This window comes from Hordeum vulgare, chromosome 1H, assembly GCF_904849725.1.
Source record: "Hordeum vulgare subsp. vulgare chromosome 1H, MorexV3_pseudomolecules_assembly, whole genome shotgun sequence".
In the NCBI taxonomy this organism is placed as follows: domain Eukaryota; kingdom Viridiplantae; phylum Streptophyta; class Magnoliopsida; order Poales; family Poaceae; genus Hordeum; species Hordeum vulgare.
Genome location: NC_058518.1, coordinates 443,296,992 through 443,304,304, shown reverse-complemented (window position 1 = coordinate 443,304,304; position 7,313 = coordinate 443,296,992).

Sequence of the window (7,313 nt, the reverse complement as noted above, 5' to 3'; positions counted from 1 at the left end):
TTAATCATCAGTGGGATGCTTGTCCAAGTAAGGGCAGTACCCAAGCGCCGGTCCACCCACATATCAAACTATCAAAGTAACGAACGTGAATCATATGAACATGATGAAACTAGCATGACAGAAATTCCCGTGTGTCCTCGGGAGCATTTTTCCTCCTATAAGACTTTGTCCAGGCTTGTCCCTTGCTAAAAAAGGGATTGGGCCACTTTGCTACACCGTTGCTACTTTTGTTACTTGTTGCTTGCTACGAATCATCTCACCACACAATCACTTGTTACCGATAATTTCAGTGCTTGCAGATATTTCCTTGCTGAAAACCACTTGTCAGATCCTTCTCCTCCTCATTGGGTTCGACACTCTTACTTATCGGAAGGACTACGATTGATCCCCTATACTTGTGGGTCATCAGTTCGCACGTGTCAAGTGATTCAAAATCAAGTGTCTCCAAAAGCCCATATGTATGGAGTTTCTTCATGCGCTTTACACTAATATTACCTAAGCGGCAGTGCCACAAAAAGGTGGCGCTATCATTTCTAACTCTACATCTTTTGGTCTCAATGTTATGTATATGTGTGTCATCGCAATCAAGATTCAATATGAACAAACCCCTCACATTGGGTGCATGACCATAAAAGATATTACTCATAAAAATAGAACAACCATTATTCTCTAACTTCAATGAGTATCCGTCTCACAATAAACAAGATCCAGATATAATGTCCATGCTTAGCGCAGGCACTAAATAACAATTATTTATGTTCATAACTAATCTTGATGGTAACAGAAGTGAGACTGTGCCGACGGCGATTGCATCAACCTTAGAACCATTTCCCACGCACATCGTCACTTCATCCTTCGCCAGCCTTCGTTTATTCCGCGGTCCCTGCTTCGAGTTGCAAATATGAGCAACATAACCGGTATCAAATACCCAGGCACTACTATGAGAGTTGGTTAGGTACACATCAATAACATGTATATCACATATACTTGGTTTGGCGTTGCCGCCTTCTTATCACCCAACCCATCCCCTTGCAATAATAGCACTCTGTTTCCGGCTTAGATCCAGCCTTGGGTTTCTTCGTCGGATTGCAATAGTCTTGCCGCTCTTCTTGGAGTTACCCTTTTTTCCTTTGCCGTTTCTCTTGAAACCGGTGGTCTTATTGACCATCAACATTTGATGTTATTTCCGAAGTTCTGACTCTGCGATTTTCAGCATCGCGAATAACTCACCGGGTGACTTGTTCATCCGTTGCATGTTATAGTTCAACACAAATCTCTTATAGCTAGGTGGCAGTGATTGAAGAATTCTATCAATGATAGCCTCTTGTGGGAGTTCAATCCCTAGCTCAGCTAGACGGTTTGAGTACCCAGACATTTTGAGCACATGTTCACTGACACACGAGTTCTCCTCCATCTCGCAAGCATAGAATTTATCGCAGGTCTCATACCTCTCGATCCGGGCGTTCTTCTAAAAGATAAACTTCAACTCCTGGAACTTCTCATATGCTCCATGACGTTCAAAGCGTCGTTGAAATCCCGGTTTCAAGCCATACAAGACTGCACATTGAACTACTGAGTAGTCCTCCTTACGTGATTGCCAAGCGCTCAAAACATCTTGGTCAGACGTAGCGGGTGGTTCATCTCCTAGCGCAGCATCAAGGACACAATTCTTTTTACCAACTTGTAGGATGACCCTAAGATTACGAGCCCAGTCTACAAAGTTGCTACCATCATCTTTCAGCTTAGCTTTCTCTAGGAACATATTGAAATCCAGGGTTGCTACTGCGTGAGCCATTGATCTACAACATAAAATATTGCAAAGTGGACTTGACTATGTTCAAGATAATTAGAGTTTAACTAATAAAATTACTAATAAACTCCCACTCAAATAGACATCCCTCTAGTTACTTGAGTGTGGCATGATCCAAATTCACTAACTCAAATCCGATCATCACGTGAGTTGAGCGTAGTTTCAGTGGTAAACATCTCTATGCTAATCATATCAACTATACGATTCATGCTTGACCTTTCGGTCTCTCATGTTCCGAGGCCATGTCTGCACATGCTAGGCTCGTCAAGTTTAACCCGAGTGTTCTGTGTGTGCAACTGATTTGCACCCGTTGTATGTGAACGTTGAGTCTTTCACACCCGATCATCACGTGGTGTCTTGAAACGACGAACTGTCGCAACGGCGCACAGTCGGGGAGAACAATTTTATCTTGAAATTTAGTGAGGGATCACCTTATAATGCTACCGTCGTTCTAAGCAAGATAAGGTGCATAAAAGGATTAACATCACATGCAATTCATAAGTGACATGATATGGCCATGATCTTGTGCTTCTTGATCTCCATCACCAAAGCACCGGCATGATCTTCATCGTCACCGGCGCCACACCATGATCTCCATCATTGTGCCGCCATCGAGGTTGTCGTGTTATCTATGCTTTTACCACTAAAGCTACAACCTAGCAATATAGTAAACGCATCTGCAAACACAAGCGTTAGTTTAAAGACAACCCTATGGCTCCTGCCGGTTGTCGTAGCATCGACGTGCAAGTCGATATTAACTATTACAACATGATCATCTAATACGTCCAATATATCGCATCATGTATTTGGCCATATCACATCACAAGCATACCCTGCAAAAACAAGTTAGACTTCCTCTAATTTGTTGTTGCATGGTTACGTGGTTGTTATGGGTATCTAGTATGATCGCATCTTACTTACGCACAAACCACAACGGAGATGTGCAAATTGATATTTAACCTCTCTCCAAGGACCGCCTCGGTCAAATCCAATTCAACAAAAGTTGAAGAAACAGGCACCCGTTAGTCATCTTTATGCAACGAGTTGCATGTTAGTCGATGAAACCGGTCTCTCGTAAGCGTACGAGTAATGTTGGTCCGGGCCGCTTCAATCCAACAATATCGTCGAATCGAGAAAAGACTAAGGAGGGCAGAAAATCGAACATCAACACCCACAAAAACTTTTGTGTTCTACTCGAGATTACATCTACGCATGAACCTAGCTCTGATACCACTGTTAGGGAAAGTTGCATGGGAAACAAAAAAATTCTTACGCACACGAAGACCTATCATGGTGACGTTCATCTACCAGAGCGGGATTGGATCCACATACCCTTGTAGATCGCTAAGTGGGAAGCGTTCAGAAACGCGGTTGATGTACTGGTACAACTTTGTGATTCATATCACCGTCGTCCCACGATCCGTTTCGATCTAGCGTCGAACGGACGGCACCTCTGTGTTCAACACACGTACACCTCGATGACGATATCCGCCTTCTTGATCCAGCAAGAGAGACGGGGAAGTAGATGAGTTCTCCGGCAGCGTGACGGTGTGCCAGTGATGGTGATGATCTATTCCTGCACGACTCCGCCCGAGCTCCGCAAAAATCCGATCTAGAGGAAGAACTACGAAGTAGAGGTTTGAGTTGCACGTGGCAAAGTTGTGTCTCAAAAACCCTAAAACCTCTAGTATATATAGGAGGAGGGGAGGGACTAGCCTTGGAGACCTAAGGGCGCCGACTGAAAGGAGGAGGAGGACTCCAACTCCAATTCGGCTTGGGGAAGGAGGAGTCCTCCTCTTCCTACCCACCTCCCTCTTTTTTTTCTTTTTTTTGGTTTTCTTTTCCTAGCGCCATAGCCCACTTGGGCTGGCCTCACCAGCCCACTAAGGGCTGGTGCGCCACCCTTGAACTATTGGGCTCACTCCCGGGTGGGTGGGCCCCTCCCGGTGAAAACCCGGAACCCATTCGTCACTCCCGGTACACTGCCGGTAATGCCCGAAATCTTTCTGGAGACCAAATGAAACCATCCTATATATCAATCTTTGTTTCCATACCATTCTGTAAAATCTCGTGACGTCTGTGATCTCATCCGGGACTCCGAACAACCTTGAGTCACCAACACCTATAACTCAACTATACCGAAATGTCACCGAACCTTAAGTGTGCAGACCCTATGGGTTCGAGAACTATGCAGACATGACGTGAGACACTCCCGGGCCAATATCCAACAGCGGAACCTGGATGTCCATATTGGATCCTACATATTCTATGAAGATCTTATCGGTTGAACCTCTATGCCAAGGATTCATATAATACCGTATACCATTCCCTTTGTCCTTCGGTATGTTACTTGCCCGAGATTTGATCGTCGATATCCTATACCTATTTCAATCTCGTTACCGGCAAGTCTCTTTACTCGTTCCGTAATACAAGATCCCGTGACTAACACTTTAGTCACATTGCTTGCAAGGCTTATATGTGATGTTGTATTACCGAGTGGGCCCCGAGATACCTCTCCGTCACACGGAGTTACAAATCCCAGTCTTGATCCATGCTAACACAGCGGACACCTTCGGAGATACCTGTAGAGCACCTTTATAGTCACCCAGTAACGTTGCGACGTTTGATACACACAAGGTATTCCTCCGGTGTCAGTGAGTTACATGATCTCATGGTCATAGGAATGAATACTTGACACACAGAAAACAATAGCAACAAAAAGATACGATCACATGCTATGTTTATAATTTGGGTCATGTCCATCACATCATTCTCCTAATGATGTGATCCAGTCATCAAGTGACAACACTTGCATATGGTCAGAAAACCTTACATCCTTGATCAACTGGCTAGTCAACTAGAGGCTTACTAGGGACAATGTTTTGTCTATATATCCACACATGTATCTATGCTTTCATTCAATACAATTATAGCATGGATAATAAACGATTATCTTGAAACAGGAAATATAATTGTAACTATTTTATCATTGCCTCTAGGGCATATTTCCAACATTAAGTTCATGGGAAAACGAAGTAATGCAATAAGAACGATGACATGATGTAGACAAGATCCGTTTATGTAGAAATAGACCTCATCTTGTTATACTTAATAGCAACGATACATACGTGTCATTTTCCTTTCTGTCGCCGGGATCAAGCACCGTAAGATCAAACCCATCACAAAGCACCTCTTCCTATTGGAAGATAAATATATCAAGTTGGCCAAACAAAACCCAAATATCGGAGAAGAAATACGAGGCTATAATCAATCACGCATATAATAGATCAAAGAAGACGCAAATAACTTTCATGGATAAAAAAATTGATCTGATCATAAACTCAAAGTTCATTGGATCCCAACAGACACACCGCAAAAAGACTTACATCATATGGATCTTCAAGAGACCATTGTATTGATAATTAAGAGAGAGAGAGGAAGCCATATAGCTACTAACTATGGACCCGTAGGTATACAAAGAGCTACTAACGCATCATCGGAGAGGCACCAATGGACATGATGAACCCCTCTGTGATGGTGTCTACATTGGATCTAGTGTTTCTGGACTCTACGGTGGCTAGAATTGATTTTCGTCCCCCCTCCTTAGCGTTTCTGGAATATTGGGGTATTTATAGAGTAAAGAGGTGGTGCGGGAGGCCAACAAGGCGGGCACAACCCACCGGGGCGTTCCTAGGCCCCAGGCGCGCCCTGGTGGGTTGTGCTCCCATCGGAGCTCCCCTCACGTGCGTTCCTGGTCCACTAGATGTCTTCTGGCCCAAAAAAATCCACAAAAAGTTTCGCTGTGTTTGGACTCCGTTTGGTATTGATTTCCTGCGATGTTAAAAAACATGCAGAAAACAACAACTAGCACTGGGCACTATGTCAATAGGTTAGTACCAAAAAATGATATAAAATGACTATAAAATGATTGTAAAACATCCAAGAATGATAATATAAGAGCATGGAACAATAAAAAATTATAGATGCGTTGGAGACGTATCAGTGGCGGTTGTGGGTGTGTGAGCCTAGATCTGGATCGGGCAGATGCTTGGGCCGACTTCCAGCAGGCGACGCAGGCTAAGGTGACATGGGCCTGCAGCCGCTCATAGCTTTTCCTGCTGAAGGGGACTGACATGGCAGTGTGCTCCTTGTTGGAGTGGTCTGGCGGCTCTATGGTTGTGGTGACCGCGTCGCGGGAGCGGATGGTGTGTATCGATGAGGAGGCAACACTTGGTGATGGGTGTCACGTCTCTAGTGGTGGAGGTGCAGCAAGCCTCCTCCCCCTAGTTCTAGGTCGAAGCATGGTTGCGAGCCGGGGCTCGTGCTCAGACGAATCTGGACGATGCCCAGGGCGAATAAGAGTTCGCGCTTCGGGTAGGTACGCTTGGGCTCGATCCGGGAGGTGCCCATGGGTGGTGAGCCCTTCTCCTCACGGGTACAGTGGATGTTGGTGGTGGTCGGGGTTCCACTAGATTGTTGGGTAGATCGGTGTCAAGGGCCACGGTCATGGCGTCGTGTGAGCGGGCTTGGTGGCAGCCATTGATAGTCCCGGAGTAGGGTCTCCACCGTCCATTGTGTATGGCTGGAGATCTAGGCGTGGATGCATCCTACTTTGGAGGAGTCCACTCAGACTATGTGGTTGATGCTGGGCTAGGAGCAAAAGATGTCGCCTCTTACACCTCCTTCCGTGGCAGGTGCATCGTGATGTGGATGGTTGATGACCCACAAGTATAGGGGATCTATTGTAGTCCTTTCTATAAGTAAGAGTGTCGAACCCAACGAGGAGCAGAAGGATCTGACAAGTGGTTTTCAGCAAGGTATTCTCTGCAAGCACTGAACTTTTCGGTAACAGATAGTTGTGTGGTAAGATGATTCGCAACAAGTAGCAAGTAACAAAAGTAACAACGGTGGAGCAAAGTGGCCCAATTCCTTTTGTAGCAAGGCACAAGCCTGGACAAACTCTTATAGGAGGTAAAGCGCTCCCGAGGACACATGGGAAATTCTGTCAAGCTAGTTTTCATCAAGTTCATATGATTCGCGTTTGCTACTTTGATAGTTTGATATGTGGGTGGACCGGCGCTTGGGTACTACCCTTACTTGGACAAGCATACTACTTATGATTAACCCCTCTCGCAAGCATCCGCAACTACAAAAGAAGAATTAAGACAAAGTCTAACCATAGCATTAAACTAGTGGATCCAAATCAGCCCCTTACGAAGCAATGCATAAACTAGGGTTTAAGCTTTTGTCACTCTAGCAACCCATCATCTACTTACTACTTCCCAATGTCTTCCTCTAGGCCCAAATAATGGTGAAGTGTCATGTAGTCGACATTCACATAACACCACTACAGGAAAAACAACATACAACGCATCAAAATATCGAACGAATGCCAAATTCACATGACTACTTATAACATGACTTATCACATGTCCTCGGGAACAAAAGTAAATACTCACAAAGCATAGTAATATTCATGACCAGAGAGGTATTGAATAGCATC